The following is a 24,540-nucleotide window of genomic DNA, read 5'->3' on the forward strand; positions in this document are numbered from 1 at the left end:
AATAAAATAAATGAAAACGCAAAAGAGAGAGAAAAATATAAACGAAAAAAAGAAAAGAGAGCTAAAAAGGAGTTAAAAGCCTAAAGCATAAAAATATAAAGATTCAAAAGCAAGGTTTCACACCTTGGGGGCTTATCGAGGGTCTTGAGCCTTTATCCCCTTCTTCTTCAAACCTTTAGCCTAACCATGTTGCAATCCTCCAAAAGACCTTTTTGAGGTATACACACTTGTGCGAGGTTCGACTAGAGCTACGTTCGGCCTGATTCTTAACGGATACGTAAGCAACCTCACATCGAGGTGCGACGTAACAAAAATACATTCATATTTACGTTCATAATTGATCATATCTAGGAATTTCCAATGCTCATCCTTTTCATTTAGAGCTAGACTTGGGGGCTTGATCCCTACATTATTAGCTTACCTAGCCTAAAGAGTCACCATCATTTAACTCTTCATGAAATAATATCTTCCCACACACTTAGCCCTTGCAGCCTAGCTTTAGTGTCACTTTCACACACATCACAGATACATGACCAAATATACTTCCCTTAGGAACCCTTTGTCATGAAATCTTAACACAACATTGAAACATGCCTTGTCATATCAACATCAATCATCATTGCATCACAAAGTATGAAGTACTTTAGCCTCCGTGTCTAAGTAACCAAAATACTTTCGTTATCTAGTCAACTAAGATAGTCTAAGATGTAACAATCCTTGTACTAAGAGAGACAACGTTAACAGGTTAAGCTCATTCAACATGCACCATCAAACACTTATTCTTTTTGCGTCTTTCTTTTTTGGGAGAAAGTAGGTATCCTCCACAAAAATGACGGAAATTTTTGTTTTTCTGCATTTTGAGTTATGTACATATCGAGCTTCATGAGTCAACACTATGCACACACGAGTCACACAAAGTGAGTCATCATTAAGTCAATTTATACCTTGAGACATGTCAAGTCAATGAGTCAAGCAACACTAAGTCTTAGGTCAACCCTAACTACATGAGCAAAGTCTTATAGTCCAAAATGTAAAAGCAGGTACATTAAGTCCCAGACGGACGGGTAAGCTTTACAAAAGGTTTGAAGCAAAGGGACGCAAACAAGTTAGCAAATCAACTAGAGTCAGCTTGATTGCGATCATATTTGATTGTCGATCTGTCTGACGGCGTTCATACTAATTGATTGGGTTCTTTGGTACGCCAGTTAGCCCGTATAAGCAAATTGACATGATTAGTAGTCGGCTCGATTACAATCGCAGTAAGTGATTGACCTGACGACGATCGTCTCACTTAGCTTACGTGCCTAAGCATTGGCTTATTATAAGAACCAAGGCATCGGGTTCAAAAGTAAGCACTTATACGACAATTTGTCCAAGATTGGATTATCATCCCCAACCGACAATATTTCCAAATATGGATTGTCGCACATGCTTCTTAAACGACAATTTTTCCAAGATTGGATTGTCATCTCTGGCAAAGTTTCCAAGCGTGGATTGTCGTGCTCCTGCTCCGTTTGACAATTTTTTTCCAAGTTCGGATTGACATCGCTGGCAAGTTTTCCAAGATTGGGTTGTCATACACATAGTTCCCTATGGCAAAATTTCCTAAAGGATTGTCGCAGGTCTCTATTCATCTAAATATGTCAGCAAAGGTTCCTCAACGTGGATTGTCATTCATTTTAGTAAGTGGCAAATTTTCACGAAGTGGATTGGTGATCGAATATTTTTTACAAAAGTTCCAAGATGCGGATTTTCAATTGGGCAACATTTTCCTAAAAGGATTGTCGCATAGCATTGGCAAATTTCCAAGGTGGATTGCTTTCAAGAGTTATATTCCAAGATGTGGATTGTCGATCGTAGCAAAGTTCTTATGACCGATTGTTACGAAACATTGGCAACTTTTCCCAAAATTGGATTTTGGCACATATTCTGAGATACGGATTGTCGCTTCATCGTAGCAACATTTCTAAGGATGGATTGTTACGTGGCATCGACAACTTTCCCTGAATCGGATTGTCATACATCATACAAGAGTTGTGTTGGAAACTATTCCCAAAGAAAAGAGGATCGTCATCACCCAAAGCATCAACATCAAAATTCAAGCTGCATTAAGAATCAAGAAGCGTTGATCTTCGGTAATTTTCTTTAGAATATTATCGCAACAACTGAGGATGGCTTCAGGCGGAGCAATCTTCGATCATATTCCCTGGCTTGCGGAAGATGGTCACAAGGCGGTAGAAGGTCGTTTCAGGCGAAGTAATCTTCGATAGTATTCTCTGGCTTGCAGAAGACTATCACAACGGAAATTGGAGGCAGTTAAAAGCGTAGCAGTCTTCAGGAGGTATCCCCTAGATTGAGGAAGATCTTAAAACAAAAAAGAAGCTCTTTGTTCAGAGAACCGTGGACATATCAAAAAGCTCCATTGTTCAGAGACTGTGAACATCAAAACAGCGGGATGGCGTTCCCTAGCTTGTAGAAGGTTGTCACAACAAAAATGCAGCAAAAATCGGCTAGCTCAAGAGACGTGTGCCCGACGGTGCAAGATACGCGTTTCTTAACTCTTTTATCTGTTTTAACTAATGCTAATTTGCAGGTATCGGCAATACAAGAATAACTTAGGATCGCAGAACGTTCTGAATCATTCTCCGTCCCTATCGTTACTTTGACTTTTGTTTTCGAAACTTGCGTTTCTCCAAACTCAGTCAAAGTGGGGGCTTCTGTAGACACCCATTTGTGTCTCCCCCAAACCAAACCTAGTGATGAATACCATTCATGTCATTGATTATCAAACAAAGCAAAAGTGTGAAAACTCTAGTGATGAGAATGATTTTATTAAAATATCTCTTCTTTTGGTTTTTGAAAATATTTCTTTTCTTACCCTATTTATGAAAAATGTACATTTTAGTTTAGTTTGGTCCATGATATGGGTCCAATAATAGTTTATTTGGATGTGTCTTGAAAAGACCTTTCCAACGATATATTATAAGCCCAATTCCGATGAATAATGATGAAGTTATGGCCAAAATACTAAACTAGGCCCAAACCGTATTTTACCTACGGCCCAATGATCATGTGGAGGGTTCAAAGGTTTAATACTATTCTTAAAATAATTAGGATTAATTAGACACTTCCATAAGTTTCTAAAAGATCTTAATTATACTTTTTGAAAAGATAAAATCAAAGAGTTTGAAATTGAATAAAACTTTCCTTTTTTTTTCCTAATTCTATTCAAATTTAAAGATGTTCAAAGACATTTAGATATTATTTTTGTTCCTCATAATCTTTATCCAAATCTTATACGGTTGGATATATCTTGAAATTATCTTTCCGTTGATATATTATTACATTAATTTCGAGCTATAACGAAAAAGATATGAAAGAAATACAAAACTCTATCCAAAACTGACATCCTTCCACTAATTTTTCCATATATTTTTTTCTACAAAATATTTTTATCTGATTTAAATTGGGTTGGAAAGTAGACTTCAATAGATTTCCAACGACATATTATATGACTTGTTTGGAATTCTGGATAAAAAGATATGATAAAAACAATATCCGTAAAAAACTGTCTTGCACTGCCAAACGACAAGTTTGTCGCCTGGCGTTGCAGTGCAGCGCCTGGCGACGAGCTCTGTCGTTAGCGACATAAAGTAGTTTTATTCCTTTTTGAACTCTGATTCTTTTCTAACAATTCTGGACTACTTTCTTATAAATAGGGTCCCTGGACCTCCGTTTTTCAACTCTCAACCAAAATTCTCTAATTTTTTATCTCCCTAAGCTAAAGCTTATTCTCTCCTCTCTCCCTCTTTCTAGCCTAGCCTTTTACAAACACAATTCCTCATACATTAGCACTAGACACACCTAGCCAAGTTCGATGTTGCCTTCGCCCTAGACGTGAAAGGTTTGATATTTCTGAGGGTTTGGTCCCAAATCTCTCTTTCAATTATTTAATTTAATTGTTTTGTTTATTATTTTCCTTGAAGTTACTAACGTGTGTATTTTGTTATTAGAAAGAGATACGAGGCATTTAAGTAAGTAATTTAATTGTTTTATTGATCTTTCTACATAGAATCATGCTTAGATTATTTTATTTTGATTCCTAGTATCATGTTAGGATGTTTTATTGCTTCCTAGTGTCATGTTTAGGGTAATGATTAAGTTTCTTATATCAATTATGATGCTTCCTATTTTCTTTCCTAATATCATGTTAGTATCATATTAGGGTTAAAGCTTTGATCTTTATTGTTTAGTGACATTCTAGGGTGTGTTTTTAATCTTGTTAGTATCATGCCTAGGATCTTGCTATTATTATGCTTTATCGTTGATATGATTATGGTTATGATTATTTTAATTATGATCGTTATTATTATGATAATCATTATGTTGCTTGATTATATTTATTGTTATTGCTTGATCACACCTTTTATGCATGTTTAAAGGGAATTTCTACTTGAAATCGCACTAAATAAGATAATTAATAATCTTGTTTAAGGTTAATTTGATTATAATTCAAGTGATTGCCAATAATAGATTTATATTTGTGCATTAATATTCAACCAACATAGATTAAACAGGTTTAGGATAAACCTATTGATTGTATGTTAGTCAAAAAGCGCACATGAATACGATTAGAATAAAGTAGAGGCCTATTTTATAGGGCGAGTTTTGTCTCTTTTAGATTGGATTCGTACCCTCACACCTGAACACCAGTCATGGTTCCAGACCTATTGGAGTTAACGATCTCCTGGATCATTAAGGGGTGTAACCTTCACCCTGTGAATGATTTACAAGTTCCTAAAACTTGTTGGCGACTCTTTTGCTCTAGCTTCCTTCCCTTTGGACGCTACCGTAATTAAGTGTATGATCACAGTACAGTGGGATTCAAGTTTGGGGTAATGCTTGAAATATTCCCTACAATTATGAATATGATGATTATGGTTAATTGTATGGTGATTTTGGGATTGTTTTGAGTGATTTGGGCTTATTTTTTATATTGATTGTTAATTTTGTTGGTTGTTGTTTGGATTTTAGTTGTCGTCTTGTTTGAAACATGTACTTTGTAGTGTTTGGTGGTGTTGTGAAGTTGTGTGTAGTGTTGGTTGTAGTATTTGTGTTGAGTAGTTTTTGGTGTGAATTCCTTTGAGTTTTTTTTGTTGTTTGATTTGGTGACTATGGATTTGTTAAGAAAGAGCAAGAGTAGCAAGATGCGTTCTCACCGATCTTCTTAAGGCCAATACTCCCATGGCCAATCTTCCCATAGCCAACCTCCTCAAAACTCCACTCCTCAAGATATTACCCCACCTCCACCTCTACCCCTTCTCAAATTTTATAACCGCTCTAAACAAGCTCCAATCTACAACAAAATGAAAACCCGAAAGTTTAGGCCAACCCGCAATTATCATCATGCCGACATAGTCAAGTTAGGAATTGATTCCGATCTTGACACCCTTCTCCGAAACCTCCATTTGGACGAGTTTGTCAAATCTTGTCCTAGAACATATTTGGAACCCACCATTGAGTTTTTCTCTACATTTGAATATAATAGAGTGGGGGATACTGATTTTCTCATCTCTTTCCAATTGTTCATTGTCAAGCGTACATTAATCCTCCACAAATTCAATTAATCCCTTGGTTTTAATCCTCGTGCCGATATTTTTGAGCCACTCCTTTCCGACCCGGTTGCTTATAATAAGGCTGCATGGTGGAGAACCATTGCTAATAAGAGAACGTTTGACTCCAAGATATCGCTTGCTATTGAATTTATTCACCCGGCCCTTAGGATTCTTCATAGGGTTCTTGGTTATGCCATTTTTAACAAGCAAGACCTTGGGAAACTTTCAAGGGAAGAGATTATGGTTCTTTGGATGGCTACCAAGTCGGATTTTGGGCCTAAGGAGAATTTTGGGTACATTTTTATGGAGTGTTGCAAGGCGATAATTAGTGGGACCAAAACCGGAGAGATTCATTGTGGAGGATTGGTTACAAGGTTGGTTACTCATTTCAAACAAGAGGGGTTCTTGAGGTCTTGCACTCCTGTTGTAGGGAGTGAAGGCGTGTTACTAGACTTGAAGCAACTCAACACATTATGCTTCATCACTAGTACCAGGAATGCCAATGTCTCTATTCTTGGTTAGTGCGAAATGAGCACTATTGCTTGCTTTCAAACCCGGCCGCAACTTCTATTCATAGGGAGGCTAGGAATGTTTGGATTATCCCTAAGGATAAGGGCAAGTGGTAGTTGATCTAGAGGAGGATGCAGATGTGAATTAGGAGGATGATGATGGTGATAATGGTGGTGGAGAGGAAGAACAATAACAACAACAACAACAACAATAAAAACAACAGCAGCAACAACAACAACAACAACAACAACAACAATGCATCAACAAAGACGAGGAAGAAGACACCAACGACAACAACATTACTTCCAACAAGATCCCTATCTTCGGGAGATGATGACCATGCGAGATTAAATGGAGCGCATGCAATTAAGCATGCAAGGTATGTATGCCGGCAACCAAAACTTAGCTATTCAAACTAGCGCCTTGTATGATGCTAGTGTATGTAGGGGGGAGGTCGCTCCTCTGGTTAACTACCCGTATGTGTCGGCCCAACTAGGGCCCGTGCCATCTTGGGGTGGTGACAACCTCCCTACGTACCCTTATTGGCAAGGGGTCTTAAACCCGATGAGCCTAGGCGCAATTTCCCCGATGAGTCCGGTCTTTATGACTATCGGGTTTCAAGAGGGAGTGACTATAGGGGTGATCCTAACTACCGCTATGTTCACCCCACTCACCCCGAGCTTTGTGTTCAACCCGAGCCATATGACCAGTTGACCGCATCCCAACTTGACCTTTTCAAAGGTCATTATGGGTGGCCACCCGGTTATACTGGTGGTTGGGATCCCTATGGCCCCCCATCGGGCTTCTCTTATGATGGGGATGCAGGTGATTGTGGTGCCGGCCCTAGTGGCCATTAGTCCCCCTTGGGTTGCTTATTTCCCCTTTTTGATACCTCCCCTATAGTTTCCCTTTCTTGTATGCATCGCGGTCGATGCACTTATTTTGTGAGGGGGGAGTCGAAAAGGGTGTTTTAGGGTAGGGTTAGGGGGAGGCACCTTGGACTTATGAGGATATGTTTGAAAAGGTTTTGGTGGGTTTTCTTGATTCGCTTTTGGTAGTCTAGTTGGTATGTTGTTTGTTATGTTTTCTAGATTTTGATGATGATGTTTTGGGATTTTTAATAATGCTGATGACGATGGTTTTTCTAGGTTTTTGTACATAGTTTTCTAGTCAGTTTTCGTTACTAACAATTTCATTTTTGTATATAGTCTTTCTCTCTTTCTCACCTTGTTTTGCTCGTGCTACGGTTTTTGGAGCTTCATAAAGGGTGTTATTCTTTCACCTTGGTTATTGTAGCATAGCTTTGACGCTCGGTGAGAACATTCTTATTTTATCTTTTCACCTTTATTTCTTTACTTTTATTGGATGCTTACATTAGGATTAGTTTTAGGATGAGTTGATCGTCCGAGGATGTTTGCCTTGTAACACCTAGCGTGTTTGGGGTCATTGGCGTTGTTGCCAAATGACCGCTTTGTTTGACAATTGGGTTTCCAGCTGGAGCTGCTGCTGGTGAAAAGAAGGCTTTTGCCGGAATTTAAGGTGTTTTTTTTGGATAGATATTGTGATGTAGCTAGGATCTATCACAGGGCTTGGAAATTAGTATTGTTTGCAGACCCTTGAATTTTGATACTTGAAGAATTTTCATGATTACTGAATACTATGTTTCTTTTGTTAAAATCATATTGGGAAATTGTAGTACAAACATCTTTATGGTATCAAATGTTTTGTCTTAGGACCTCCCGCAAGTTTTGGCAATATAGTTACAATGACTCCCTTTCAACTTCTCCCTCACCATTTTAAGATGATGGTTCTTTTGGGTTTGGATTCTAAATAGCTGAACTCTGGACCCCAGTTCCCCAAATTGCTGCATGTTGGGATTTCCTTTTCCTTTGGTTTGGTTGCTACAGTAATGTTGTAATCCTTGCCTGCTGTTGCTGCATTTGTGAATGAAGTTCTACCTTTCTGTTCTTTGTGCACGAGTTTCGGACTTGAATGACATTTAGAAAAACTCAGCTTACAGAACTTGCCTGTTGCTACATTTGTGTTTTAAGTACCACCTTTCTATTCTTTGTGCACGAGTTCTAGACTTGAACGGTATGTAGAAGAACTAAGTTTACTAAACCTGACCTGAACCTATTTGTTGTTAGCGTTTGGCTTATAAACTAGAACTATTGACAAACCAGTAGATAAACTAGAACTACAAATCAACCAAATTTTGGAGCAGATGCCTTGACCTAAATCTCATTTGGTCAATTCATCTGACAGCTCAAATAGCTCCTTTTTTTTTTTATAATAGCTAAAATCTCATTTAGTGCTTTTTTTTTGTTGATAACCTCAAATATATTTTTCTTTAATGGTCAAAAGTCGTCTTATTTCCTGTTAAATTATTACTACTCGTATACCTTTATATCCCATTTAATACAATAATAATTAATTATACACAAGTATTTTTTTATTATGATTATTATAAAGTTGATTGACAAAGTCGTGTTGCATCGCTTCGATATTATTTAGGAATCATTGGGTTCTTTTGGTCTTATGCATGGCTAAGCGTGAAGTCATCATCTTTGATTCTTTGAGGCAGAAGCGAAATTTAGCAATTAAGTTTGCAATGACAAAGTAAGTCTAGTTTGTTATTAATGTCATGATTTTATGTGTGTAAGGATATTATATATGTTATTTGTTTCAAATGTGTAGTGCTTTTCGAAGTTTCAAGGCATTAAGTGGACAATCTAGGGGAAGTAAATTGACATGGCATTTGGGACATGTTACCTTAATTTCTTACCCTAACTTTTAGTTTCTTAATAATTTAAGTATAGCAATTTAATTCAACTTATAAATATATTACATGTAGTGTCCTCAACAATTGGGTGGGACGTGAGTATGGCTATTGCGTCATGCGTTATATGTACGAAATACTTGAACATCACCAAAGCAATGAGGATCTTATTCTGGTATGAGTTGTCAAATATTTCATTTTTGTTTGATAAATACAATTTGATGTTAGCTACAATCTTGAATTAAAACTTTCCTCTTGTATATTTGTTGTGTTGATAGGATTTTTCAAGAACTACACCGTACACCAAGGAGGAGATAAATGAGATTCGAGATATTTGGGCAGAGTATTTTATATGTAATGTTGAACTTTAGATTTACACTTAGCGCATGTTGGACTCTTGTTTTGGATTATAGGCTTGACATGAATGCTTTTGGTTAATTGGTGTTGGGATAATGAGTATAATGTCTATGATATTGAGATGTAAATTATTGGACAGGTTGTTAATATAATGCCGTCATTCCCAATTTTATGGGTAGGCCAAAATACAAAGGAGACTCTGCCGAAATTTACATTTGCATTATTCAATAATATTGCATTTTAATTTCAATTATATTAGCGTTAGCATATAACTTTATACCACTAGCAAGGAAAACAGGTTTTACAAACATATACAAGGCAATTATTATAATTAAAAAAAAAATTCACCTCATTTGCGTCACTCATTAAACAAACAAGTGACGCAAATAATGCAATTTTGTATTGTCTAGTCAGTCATTTGAGTCACTCCTATATAAACAAGTGACGCAAATAACAAACAAGAAGTTTATCTGAAGAGTCATTTGCGTCGCTCTTTTATAAAGGAGTGACGCAAATAACAAACAAGAAGTTTATCAGAAGAGTCATTTGCGTCACTCCTTTATAAAGGAACGACGCAAATGACTCTTAGTTGCGTCGCGCCTGGGAGCGACGCAAATGACTTTTAAGTCATTTGCGTCGCGAGCAGTTGCGTCGCTCATAGAAGCGACGCAAATACACTATAAATGAGCGACGCAAATAAGCCTTTTTCTACTAGTTCAATAAATACTTCATGCTAATAAAAAATGAATTTATTAGGATCTGAACTCAAGACCTTATACATAAAGCACCAACCTCTTAACCACTGCTCCTATTTAATTTTATGGTATCATAATGCAACTAATTAACCTATATCCAAAATTTTGGGGCCCCTAAAATTTGGGAGCCTTGTTCCGTCGACCACCTAGCGCTGGCTTATAACCGCCACTGCACTTTTAGTTTGCTTTTCTTTGCCCTTTCCCTGATCAAAATACAATTTAGTTTGCTTTTCTTTGCCCTTTTCTTTCTCTAAGCAGGATTATAAAGACATGATTTAGCATGGTTTTTAATGTTTTTAAACCATTAAGATTACCATCAACGGCAATTAAGCTCATAGTTTTCCATTCTCGACATATTCTAAGTAATATTTCCACTACTCAGCTTTCCTCTTGCTTTTTCTGTTCCATATATATTCTCGACCCGCTTTTAGCTTCTTATCCGGAGGCAAAGTAAACTGCAATTCTTCCATATCCTTTTCAGAATGTGACTGTGACATTTGTTGAGAAAAAGTAGCAGGCCTTTTGGATTGAGAGCTCTCCATTTACAGTACATTCACAATATAAGAAATTTTTAAGTCATAATAATAACACACATACCATTTTATAAAAAAATTGTGAGAAGAACTTACAGTGCAAGAATAAGAATCCTTAGTTCCTTTTTGATCCTAAACATATAATTCAATAGAATTTAATAAAAATTTTACAAAAATATAATACATACACTATAAAAATAATAAAACAGAAAAATATTTCTTTTTAGCTGTGACGCATGATAACGAAATTTGTTTACAACAGGTTAAATTATTTTATACTACATGTTAAATTATTATTTACAAGTTAAATTATTATTAAGAAAAATGCATACACTATAAAAAAAAATAAAAACAGAAAAAATAGAAATTACACTCACAATTTGAAAATTCAACATTAATTCGAAACAAATGAACTAAAAAAAAAATCGAAAACAATTATTTAAACTCACAAAAAGACCAAAAAATAAACCATGAAGTCAAAATAAATGAACTAAAAGAAACATAAATTCAACATGCCAACTTCAAATAAACATTATAAGCAAATGAAACATGAATAAACATATAAATTCTCACACTTAATTCATTATTTCGAATACAAAATACTCAAACATAATTATATTTACATTTAAAAAAACTTACGATGCCCGGAGTCTTTGCGCTAGTAGCCTGCTGGACGGTGGACGTCTGGTGTCTAGTGGTCGCTTGAGGGAAGCGTGCAGCCATGCAGGTGCGGGGTTAGGGTGTCAGCTGAGAGAGTGAGGGAGTTTGAGGTAGAAATGAAAACTGGTTTCTTGTTTTGATTTTTAAAAGAAAAGCTTTTTTTTTTAAAAAAAAAAATCAATTTTATCGGGTTTCAAGTCTGGACTTGAAAACCCTGGTTTTAATCCTGATACGAACCGGAACCAGAATCCTTGGATTTCAAGGACCGGGACCGGACCTGAATCTACATATCCGGGTTAGATACGGCTTAAACAGGTTTGGTTGCGGTCAGTTTTCAGGTCCGATCCTTTTTATGTACACCCCTTCTTATCCTTCCTTCCTTCCTTCCTCCTTTGTCTGATTAAATTCCATAAAGAGGAGCCTTGTGAGGGGGCAAGTCGCCGGTTCAATAATGAATGCCAGTTTTAGGCTTGGCCGACCTGGTAGTTTTGATAAGGGGGTTGTTTCGGATTTTGGACAGATGCTCCAGCGTCCGCCTGAGAAGAGGAAGGATACCTTCCAAAAGAGTGCAGCTCGGATGACATCAAGACCGAGCCGGTGAATTGTGTGAAGCGTGGTCCCGAATTTTGTTCGGACGCTTCCCTAGTAGAAGGAGTACCTTGACGATTTTGGCGTTCTTCAAAGGAAGTGGTCACTTCGACCATAGAGCATTCACTACCACTAGCTGTGGTTGTATTTGTGTCCATCCTGTCCATGTTACTCGGATCATGGGAGACTAGAGGGTTCACTAGACTACCGTCCGAATTTCTGGGAACATGTCTATCGTACGTATGCCTCGTGGCATGTTCGTTTGCAGGGACAGAGAAGAATATGTGGGGGTGAGTTAGTACGCACTAGAAATGGACTCTCTCCACGGAGATGAGGACTCGTCCCCGTCCACTCTAGACTCTTTAGTCCAAGGTGAACGACCAGCCTCATGAGGAGAAATGGACGAAGCCTGGTGTTGTGCTAGTTCGTGTTTAAAATACAATGACTAAAGAAAAATAAGGAAGAAGTAAAGAATAGCAAACAATTACCTCTGTACGTGTAGAAAACTTTGAGAAGTCTTGGAAAGTCTTGAAGGTTGACCAGAAAACTCAAAAACTTGACCGGAAAACTCAAGGAACACGACGGAGCTCTCGAAGATTAGGAAAGAAAGTAATTTTCTCTCTCTAAAAGCTCTAACTTCTCTTTAGAATGCACAAATTTCTAAAGTGCTAAAATGAAGTCTAACAAGTCCGGTTTATAGGCAAAATTTATGAGGGCGAAATGTTAAATCCAATTTTCCCTCTCAGAAGCTCGAACGGTAATTTTTTAAAAAGGTTTAACTTAGAAGATGAACTGTTAAAAAACCGGTTCGTCATTTAAGGTGGAAAGACGTAATGCCACACTATGGCGTGTCAAATTAATTGGCCAGTTCAGCAAAATTCAAACCTTCATTCCGCCAAGTACGGATGATAGGTGTCCCCTCTCAAGCCAGTCGGCACAACCCGTCCACCTGATTTTGAGACTCAAAATCCATTAAGTGAAATCAAGCGGACAGACAAGGTAGACTGCCCAAAAGGAGAAATCCCTCTGATGGACGGACGGGAATGTTCGTCTTTTACTATTGTCAATGGTCCATCAGCCAAAACTCGGACGACGTAAGACGAGTAAAAGATCATATGAGGAGGCTCATATGGTACGAGTCACCCCCTCAGGTGGAAAATGTTTAGGGTAAAAAAACCCCCAACACATGGTCCAATCTCATAGCGACATGTGGCCCAATAAAATTGTGACACGTGTCTCTATAGGAAGGACACATGTGTCAAGCATGAAGAGAACCTGAAATGAGAGAAAAGGGCTTCCTTACATCAGGAGCCAAAATCCCTAGAATGCGGCAAAACGACGCCCTATATGGACACGTGCCTTCACCTGATTGCACCGCCAATCAGATTACACCATCGTGGGTTACAAAACCCTAGAGGACACACTTTTCCACCCCTATAAATACCCCAATCATTTATTATGGGAGGAGTGGATAGAGACATATTATTCTAAGAGCATTGAATAGCTCCATCTTCACTCTACTTTCTCTCTCTAAATTTATTCCGTTTTTGGTCACTAACGTGATCGTCGAAGGAGAATATTCCATTAAGTGGAATATTCGTAGTTTTGCAGGTGTTAGCGACCATCCAGCTATTATTCAAGACCAGTATCCCGAGGGATTCCGAAAAAACCCGAAATAACATGCATCTAGATTTTTCTAGATCTTGATATTTTACAAGATATTTCTAAACCTCTCTTGGTTTTTCTAATTCATTCTAGATTTTTCTATAGACACTAGATTTTTCATACCACATCTAGATGTTTCTAAATTAACCTCTAACACTTCCCTTAATCTTGAAAAATCTTTGTTGAAAAAACTTCATTGATGCTTCTTTCATCAATGGTCTCCAAACTTGATTTTAAAAGTTTTCTTGTTATACACATTGGTTCCTATGTCACAAATCATCTATAGTTTTTGTTGGTACCCAACCAACAATTTCACTTTGTTGGTGCTCATGTCACCGACCTTCTCCAAAAATATTTTTGTATTCAAATTTTTGTTTGTTTTCGGGGCTCGTGTCACCAACTATCTCCGCTAATGCTCTTGTCATTAGCAAATTCCAAATAATAATCTTCTTCAAGATAAAACTTCATCACGATTTTTCTATAATATGTTTCTTTAATTTAAATTTTCTCTTTTGACTTTTCCCTAAAAACATTAATCTTCACAAAAAACTTACCTTAAATTTTTTTCCTTCCTCCATATTCTCTTCAATGTTAATCTCGAGATCCTTCATATCTCGATCCTTCGATCTTCAAATTCCTCGTAATTACATTCTGGCTCTGATATCATGATAGAATTTGGGTGTACGCGGATGTTTAATGGACCTGAATATCATATATCAATTTTATAATTTCATAAATTATATCATAAATTGTACAACAATATTTTTGGTAGAGACTTACTCCACACACACACAACTCATATCTAATTTGTGAGAGCTCATGTCTCTCACTATCTTGCTAAATACTTACCTCACCACATCAATGAGAGCTCACTTAATTTGCTCACCTCTTACTCATGCACATATAATATATTTATAATGATGTTTTCCCACTTTCTAGATTTTATTACACTTATCTCATATTACATGTATTTAGATTTTTCTATATCAAATATTTTTAATATTATACAAGATATTTCAAAACCTCTCTTCATTTTCCTACTTCATTCTAGATTTTTCTAATCTAGACACTAGATTTTTCATACCTTATCTAGATTTTTCTAGATTAACTTGTAACAATTGATAAAATCGAATTGGGATGATATTTGGTTACAAAGAATTGAAGTATTTGGGATACCTTGGAAAATACAATCTCATCTATGTTTTGTATGACTAGGGTAAAATAGCTTAATTATTTTGTAAAGCTGGGCTAAAATTGAGAAAGCTATTTCATATACTGCGTAACTGATATAAAACAGACGAAGCTATTCATGTAACTGGACAAGAATATAGAGCCTAGTTTCTGAAAATTTTATCATACAAGAAGAGGTACGTTGCTTTGTACATCTATCTCACTACAAATCACTGTAGCTACTTTTTTTTTTTTTTAAAAAAAAAACAACCTCTGTTTTAACGTGAGTTACGTAACATCAAGATGATCATTCCATATTTATGTTGACTTAATTTTTTTTCGAGAGAATTATGTTGACTTAATTAGGATATTCATAAATCAGAAATCATATTTTCAATTTAGAGAGAATTTTCTATGAGAGAAAAATTCATTGATAGAGAGAGAATTTCAAGTTTTTGGAGAGAGAAAATGGCTGATCAAGAATTTAGACATGATTCCGGTCGTCGATTTTCCGGTGATGATGACCATGAGAATAATGATTATTGTGGTGAAATAGATGATATTTTAATTGAAGGAAAAGACAAGTTTTTTTTTGCATTGATGTTGTATTCTTATTGAATTTGATGAATGTAATTTGCTTATGTTCATTCTACTCTATTTTTTTTTAATTATACAAAGGTTGAAGATGATGTTCGTTCTAAATTGCAATTATGTTCTTTTACTCAGTTTTTTTTTGTTCGTTTAGAATGGTTATAATGTTCATTATTCTATTACATTATGTACATTTGATTTAAACTCTATGTTCTTTATAATATTATACGACAATGAGCATTACATCGAAGTTATATTTATCTTTATTATAATATACATTTAATTTAACTACAACATTCATTTGTATTTATGTTAATGAACATTTCATTTATTTGATTTTTTAGGCTTTACATTATCTACTAGTTCAGAGTTACTTTTTAGAAAAGGGAAGTCTGATGAAGAAGCTTATGAATACAATTCATATCCTTTTAAGCATGGATTTGGTACATGCAAAGGAGACAAACAAAATAAGAATGATAAGACAGTAAAATAACAGTTTTTGATATGTTCCTATGCTAGTTCAGAAAAATAAAGAGTGATGTTTTGTACCCATAAAGGAATTTCCGTACTAGTTGCAAAGCATACATTCAGTTTGATGTCGTTAAGTAGTCTAGTTTATACTGTGTGGTGAAACATGAAATGGAGCATAATTATAGTAGGGTTCCCGTTTCAAAGAGACATTTGATAAGATCCCATAGAAAGGTTCGTTAGTGAACAATATATATTATTTTAGTGAACATTATCCTTATATTTAATGAACATTTTGTAATTGTACAATGTACATTTGTTTCTTCTGCTCATTTTTAATTATAATTCTGAATTAATGTACATGTATATATATGACAAAGAACATTATGATTTGTTTCAATGTACATTGTGTGAAACGATAATAACCATACGTTAAAATATGTTATATACAAGTCAATGAACATTATATATTATTTTAATGAGCATTTTGTAATTTTATATGTACATTCGTTTCTTTTTCTCATTCTTAATTATAATTCTAAATTATTGTACATGTATATATATGTAAGGCGGGTGTTCTCATCGTAGGGGATCCTTCTCCTTAGATGCCCATGGCCCTTTAAAGCCTAGGACTTTACACTTGTTATGGTGTATTAGGATTTGAATTCCTAACTGTTTGGGAGACCTTTGAATTAGAGATGATTCTATATCATATACGCTTTTTTATAAGAAACAAGTAGGAGTCTCCAATGAGTTTTAGGAAAAACCCATAAACCTCGTTAATGCCTTTCTCCCAAGTAGAGTTCAAGGGATATTTAGCATGAATCATAAATTTGCCCATGCCCAAATTGGTCTAGAAAACCAGAAATGAGTTCGGGGGCGAGGGTACTAAGATAACGTTCTCTTTAGAGGGGAATCGCGATCCTAGCCCTAGTGCTGCCTCTACTAGCTCTTCCTTTGCACAATTTCATTGCCAAACAATATATGCAACGTGATACCTAAAAACTATGTTAATTGATTTTATTTACACACATTAATTCACATAGGAATTACATCGTAAGGTCGTTATTCTTATTTAATCAAATTCGTGAAAAGAACAATAAAATAAACAAATATTCGCCTTGACTTAGGTGATCAACCAACAATTATTTTATTCAATTCTAATCTTGATTAACGAAAGAATACTATGTGAAATCAATTAATTTATTATTTTAAGGCGATCAAACAACACTAATTAATTAATTGAAGTTCTCCTAAACAATAAAAATAATGGTGATTTAAGTAAGTGCTCGGGAATTTACCACTTCTCTTTACTAGATCTCCGTTTAGAACACTTATGGACTCCTTCTTGTTGGGGAACCTCCACCGTAGTAACAAAATATCGAAAAGGGTGAGTGTTTAGGACAAGTGGGTTTGGATGCACAAGTTCACAAGTATTCTACCAGAGTTTAGGTTAATTTCTTGTGTCTTGAAGCCTCGGATTAGGGTTTTATTTATAGGGAATGATTAGGTTTAGGGTTTAAAGCATTCTTCCGCAGCAGGTGTCACGCGCAACTGAGTAGGTTGCGCGCGGCTGTCGAGCGCAAGTGAATAGGTCGCGCGCAGTATACGCGCGCAACTATTTTTCTTGCGCGTAGCTCTATGGTAAGATTCGATTTTCCAATATTTTAATATTCTGAATCTTACGCGAGCGCATTTCATAAAGTTGCGCGGCCTACCGCGCACAATTTAATAAGTTGCGCGTGACTTCTGAGCGCGATTTTATGAGATGCGCGCGATATTTTCCGTGGCAACTTTTATTTTAACCTAGACGCTCCTAAATCCGTCATTATTGGGTTTTAAGCACGGGCTTAAGCCTAATTATAATCGGGTTTAGTTAATTTGGACCTTGTGTTGGCCTTGTTCTTTTATCTGGGCTAGTCTTTTGTGTTTTGTGGCTTAACCAGTTATCCATAAGCATTCTTTACTTTGATCCAACACGAAGATGATTTTATTTATCGTCATTGCACTTCCTGTAGGGACAGAAGGCTAAACGTAGATGTCTACAATGTATGACAAAGAACATTATGGTTTATTTCAATGTACATTATGTGAAACGATAATGAACATGTGTTAAAATATACTAAAATTAATGGGTCTACAATTAAGGGTGTACATGAACAGGACCGGACCTGAAAACCGACCTGACCTGGACCTGTTGGGACCGGACCTGACCCAGACCTGTAGATTCAGGTCCGGTCCCGGTCCTTGAAAATCAAGGTTTCCGGTCCCGGTCCTTGAAAATCAAGGTTTCCGGTCCCGGTCCGGATCAGGTCCAAACCCGGGGTTTTCAGGTCTGGACCTGAAACCCGTTAAAAATGTGTTTTTTATAAAAAAAAAAAAAAAAAAAAATTCCCAAATTTCAAAAGAAGTCACTTTCATTTTTGTAAACACACTAACCCTAACTCACTCCTCACTCACTCTCTCTCTCAACACCCACTCCCTCCAGACCACCGCCCAGGCGCCTAGACACCAGTCGGCAGTCGCCACCGCCCACCAGACGTCCAGACCAGCAGCGACTACACGCTGTACATCTTGCAACGACGACTACACCCTGCATCTGCATCGACGCTGTAAGTTCTTTTTTTTTTTTTTAAATTAAATCTAATTATATTTGAATTGGGTATTTTGTATTTCAATTGCTTATAATGATTGTTTGATGTATGCATGTTTGTAAGTTCTGTTTTTTAGTTCATTTTTTTCGAATTCATGATTTTTTTTGAGGTTTTTTTATTTATTTTAAGTAACTGTTTTTGAATTATTTTAGTTCATTTGTTTCGAATGCATGTTGAATTTTGGTTTCCTGTAAGTTCTTTTTTTTTTAAATTAAATCTAATTATATTTGAATTGGGTATTTTGTATTTCAATTGCTTATTATGATTGTTTGATGTTTGCATGTTTGTAAGTTCTGATTTTTAGTTCATTTTTATTCTGTGAATTTGCTGGGAGTAGATTGATAAATCAGAAAAGATTGATAAATCTGTTTAAAATCTGTTTCTTTCGAATTTAGTTCATATTGTAGAATTTGCTGCCTTGCTGGTGTATTGTATATTTGTATGTATTCTGTTTATTTTGTGAATTCAATTTGAATTGTAATTGAATTCTATCGTTTTATATGTTTAGGATCAACAAGAACCACAGATTCTTACTCTGGCAATGTAAGTTGTTCTCACATTTTTTTATAAAATGTTATGTGTTTATAATTGTTACTTAAAAATTACTTATATTGTGTATAATTATATTGAAGATGGAAAGCTCTCAATCCAAAAGATCTGCTGCTTTTTCTCAAGAAATGTCACAGCCACTTTCTGAAAAGGATATGGAAGAATTGCAATATACTTTGCCTCTAGATAAGAAGTTAAAAGCGGGGTGGGAATACATATGGAACAGAAAAAGTAAGAGGAAAGCTGAGTACTGGAAACATTACTTAGAGTATGTTGAGAATGGAAAACTACGAGCTGAATGTAAGTTTTGTATTAAAACTTTTGCTGCTGATGGTAATCTTAATGGTTCAAAAAATGTTAAAAATCATGCTGAATCATGTCTTGGTAATCCTGTCAATATAAAAAAAAGAAAAGGGCAAAGAAAAGCAAACTAAATTGTATATTGATCAAGAACATGAGAGTGCTGGTGAATTGAAGTGTGGGAGTAGGAATATTAACTTGAATGATGTTAGAGAGGCATTGATTCACATGATTATTGTTGATGAGTTATCATTTAAGCATGTGGAAAAACCTGGTTTTAGGCACTTTGTGCAAGTTGCATGTCCACAATTTCACATTCCATCTCGTGTTACCATTGCTCGTGATTGTTTAAAGTTGTATTATAGTGAAAAAGATAAATTGAGGGAAATGTTTAAGACATGTCAAAGAATTTCTGTGACCACTGATACTTGGACTTCAATACAAAGAATCAATTATAGGTGTCTTACCGCTCATTTCATTGATCATGATTGGAAATTGCATAAAAAAATTATAAATTTTTGTCCAATTTCTAGTCATAAAGGAGAGGCTATTGGAAAAGAAGTTGAAGCATGTTTAGAGTATTGGGGTATTGATGATAAACTTTTTACTTTCACTGTTGATAATGCTTCTTCAAATGATGTTGCTTGTGCACACTTGAGTAGAATGGTTAGAAGAACAGGATGTATCAATGATGGAAAAAATCTTCATATTAGATGCATTGCTCATATCATTAATTTAATTGTGTGGGATGGTATTAGAGAGCATGGTGTGTGCATTGATAGAGTTCGCAATGCTGTGAAATTTGTTAAGAATTCCCCTGCTAGATTACTTAGATTCAAAGATCTTGTGCAAAAATCAAACATAGATTCCAAATCTTCTTTATCCTTTGATGTTCCCACTCGTTGGAACTCTACATACATAATGTTGGAAACAGCTTTGAAGTTTCAACGTGTTTTTAGTGGGTTATCTCTTCCCGATGGAGAGGATTTGAAGGACAATGAAAGGCCTCCTGAACCCGAAGATTGGAAAAAAGTAGAGAGGTTGGTTTTGTTTTTAGAGGGGTTCTATGTGTTGACTAAACGTGTTTCTGGTTCCCATTATGTGACAGCTAATAAAGGTTTAGGTGAAATTGCTTCTATGTATGATATGTTGAATAGTTGGGAACAAAGTGAGGATTTGAATTTTCAAGCTATGGCCATTGCAATGAAAAAAAAGTTTGATCAGTATTGGGGGAATGTGGATAAAATGAACAAGTTCATTTATGTTGCTCTTCTTCTCGACCCTCACTCTAAGTTGGTTATTGTTGAATTGACACTAATTGATATGCATGGAAAGGAAAAAGGTATGAAACTTGCTAATGATGTGAAGGAGTTCACTTGCACTTTATTTGAGGAATATAGAAAAATGTATGCTTCTAATATTCCTCAAAGTACCCAATCTGGAGATAATTTTGAAATGGATGTTGATAATAGTAGAAGAGTGCGATTTGATGATTATATGAAGAACCTAAAAGAAAAGGCAAAAAGAATGAAGGGGACAAGTGGATATGCGATAAGTGAGTTGGATAGGTTCTTAAATGATCAATTAGGGCCAGAGGAGGAAGAACAAGATACATTGACTTGGTGGGGTAAGAATGGTGAGCGTTATCCGATTCTTAATCGCATGGCATGTGACATACTAGCCATTCCATTGTCCACCGTTGCATCGGAATCCGCTTTTAGTACGGGAGGTTGTACTCTTGATCTATTTCGGAGTTCTTTAACTCCTAAGGTAATGCGTCTTTATCTTTTTTATTTTATGAAATCAAGTTAATTATATCTAAATATGACTTTGTTTATACATATTTAAGTAATACTTTTGTATTGAAGATGGTTCAAGCGCTACTTTGCACACAAGATTGGCTTAGAGCTAATAGAGAGTCAATTGTTGATGTGGAAGAAAATTTGAAATAGTTAAAAGAAATGGAGAAAGGTAGTATTAATTTTATGTACTTGTAATTTTGTTACACCAAATTTATTATTTCATTGTTATCATTCATTAATATATTCTATATTGTTTTTTTATTTAGAGGTGCAACATGATGTATCTAACGATGGAGACGATGAAGTTGTTTTCGTGGACTCATTAGTATGAATCACGCAATCAAAGGGAAAGCAACTCGCCAAAATTCAAGTTGTGTTTGGATAATTTATGTATTTCTAGTATTTGAGACTTAGAGACTTTATGTAATTTAATGAATTATTTGTTTTATATGAGACTTATAGATTTTATGTAGTTTTTGTTATTGATATTTTCAGATTTTATGTAAACAGGTCCATAAACAGGTCTATAATCAGGTCCAACATGTTATTTATTTTCTTTAAAAAAAAACACACACACACACAAAACAGGTCTGTTCAGGTCTGGACCTGACCCGGACCTGATCGCTCAGGTCTGGACCTGACCCGGACCTGCTGAATCAGATCCGGTCCCCGGTCCTCAAATTTGGCTGATTCAGGTCCCGGTCCTAACAGGTCCGGTCCAGGCCCGGTCCGGTTTTTGACCAGTGTACAACCCTATCTACAATAGCTTCTTTTGGATCTTCAACACTGTTTGCAACTTTATCACTTTTTTTTTCCTTTTTCCATTCTTCTGATCTTATATATTTTAATGGGTTGTTTGTCTTCAATATCTTCATCTTTAACTTGTTATCACTATAGCACAAACAAATGAACCCAAAATCACAAAAAATATCGTATGAATTGCAAAAAAATCGAAAATCAAACAACAATAAAAGTAATAAAGTCGAAGAAGTAATTTTCCGTATGAATTGCAAAAAAAAAAAAAAAAAAAAATTTAATTAAATTCCAAAATAAACACTCAGGCATGTCGAGAATTATACTTCCATGTTTTTGTCCACCATATTCAAGAATTTTGAATTTAGAACTACAAATTTCTTTAAAAATTGCTTAAGGATTTGAAGTTTGAAATTCAACTACTACCTCCGGATCGTATTATATGCAACTTTAGGGTATTATTTGTGAGATATAAAAAATTCCAAAGTTGCATTTAATACGATCCGGAGGTAGTAGTTTTTTGGATTTTTTTTTTTTTACTTTTTGAGAGAGAAAACTTCCAGAGAGAGAAAGTATTGTTTTGGTAAATTTTTAGAGAAAGTATTGTATTAGTAAAAAATAATTTACTTTTTACCTCTTGCCTTTTAAAAAAAAACAAACTTACTTTTCCACGTTCTTTATAAACTAGTGGAATGTTCTTTTAAACACCCATGTTCTTTTGTTTCATAGTATATGTTCTTTTCGCCTTTTTATTAATCAAAGGAGAGGCGGTACGGTGCTTGATACCGGCGCCTGCATGGACCACCTATTGCCTAGTTTCATGTAGTGATAATGAAAATAATGGTTACTTGCCCATATGGGTCCTTCAAAATTGTAATACTAGTGCATTTACTCCCCTTTTGACACTCTTATGAAATTTAGGTTAATTAGTGTAACTAATCTAGAAAGTACACAAGAAAACTTGGAGTAGGGGTTAATTTGGAGGGGTGGGGGATCATCTTCTTACTTCTTCGTGCCCACAAGCAAAATTTGACATAGTACGTGATTAATTTGGAGGGGTGGGGGTTTAACTTCTTCAATCTATCCTGAGAAGGTGTAATTCACTAATTGAGAAAATAAGACCAAGAATTGAATAGAGTATTTTGTTTTGTTTAAGTTGTGCAAAAATACAATATTATACGATTTAGTTCAATCTTTGTGAAATAGAGTATAATACTTAATTCAATATGCACTAAATATTTTTTTATTTATTTTTATTTATTTATTTGTATTTTTTAATTTTATTAATTTTTTTATTATTATATTTTATTTTCTTATTTTTACTTTTTCTTATTTTTTATTTTTATTTATTTAATTATTTATTATTTAATTATTTATTATTTAACTATTTTATTTAATTATTTTATTTATTTATTATTTATTATTTATTATTTATTTTTTAATTTTTAGTTTTTAATTGTTTTAATTTAATTTAATTTTTTTTATTTAATTTTTTTAATATGTATTTTAATTTATTTTAATTTTTTTTATTATTAATATTCCCTCCGTCCCTTAATACAAAGCCTCTTTTGATTTTTGCGCAGGAATTAAGAAAGTTGTAAATTCTTTAAAACTATTGATTAAAAGTACATATGTGCATGTAGCCTGTAGGGTTAAAGAGAGATAAAGAGAAAGAAAAAGTAGTTGGGAATAATAGAAGAGATAGAGAGAGAAAATGTTGGGAATCGATGTTAAAATTACAAAAAAGTAAAGGAATAAAGATGACAACTCATCAAAAAGAGGGTAATAATGTCAAAAAATACAACCTTTAAATAGAAAGTGGCATTGTATTTTGGGTTATAGGAAATGAGACTTTGTATTAAGGGATGGAGGGTGTGTTATTTTATTTATATTTTTCTTCATAATACGAAAGAAACTCTAGAGAGAGAAAATGAAGAAATGTGCGCTGATGAAACTGATTAAATGAATAGATCGAATAAGAATCAAACGCAAGGAATTTGAGGATCTAAATGGATCATCTCCTGGTTCCTTTGAGACTCGTGTATCTCAAATAGGTTTGTACAGAGTGCGGTTTAGACCGCACCAAACCGCAAACTAAACCGCAATTTTGCGGTTTGGTGCAGTTTGCAGTTTGAAAATTGCGTTGCGGTTTTTTAAAATGATCAAACCGCGGTTTGCGGTTTGGTGCGGTTTCCAAAATAATTGAGACCAAACTGAAATGCGGTTTGCGATTTTTATTCTATATTTTCATTAAAATTATATGAAGAACTAAAATATATGAGCTAATTTTTACTATTAGTTAATTAAAGGTTAATAAAAAGAGTTTAATATTTAAATTATCAACTAATAATTATAATATAAAATAAAAGTTTTATTTTAAAAAGAATAATTACAATTTTAATAAAATACGGTTCAACGGCAAACTGCACCGCACCAAACCGCATATTGCGATACGGTTTGGTGCAGTTTTTTTAAAAGTGTGGTTTGGTGCAGTTTGAAAAAATTACAAACCGCACTTTTGCGGTTTGGTGCGGTTTATGATCCAAACCGCACCGCGAACACCCCTTATCTCAAATGGCCTTGTCAAGACAAGGAAAATGAGGGTCATACGTACAGTAAGGCTACTGGGGGTTATGGAATGCAACGGGTGAAATTATATCAATCATCCCCGGAGTGCCAATGGAATTATGGATGATGTATGGGAGGATATGGAAAACGGGCCGACTACACATAACATGCCGATATCTCACTCTGATACAGATCCGTAGCAATTTAGAACCATATCGACATT

At 35.1% G+C, this 24,540-nt stretch overlaps 1 long non-coding RNA gene across 1 annotated transcript; it reads left to right on the plus strand.

The window, feature by feature from the left end:
- Nucleotides 1–7,620: 7,620 nt before the first annotated feature.
- On the plus strand, nt 7,621–8,888 carry LOC110712812. Its single transcript, XR_002509707.1, has 3 exons — nt 7,621–7,664; nt 8,640–8,744; nt 8,823–8,888. It is a non-coding gene; the product is annotated as an uncharacterized LOC110712812 (long non-coding RNA).
- The last annotated feature ends 15,652 nt before the right edge of the window (nt 8,889–24,540 follow it).

The sequence above is a fragment of the Chenopodium quinoa genome, unplaced genomic scaffold (genome assembly GCF_001683475.1).
Source record: "Chenopodium quinoa cultivar QQ74 unplaced genomic scaffold, ASM168347v1, whole genome shotgun sequence".
In the NCBI taxonomy this organism is placed as follows: Eukaryota; Viridiplantae; Streptophyta; class Magnoliopsida; order Caryophyllales; family Amaranthaceae; genus Chenopodium; species Chenopodium quinoa.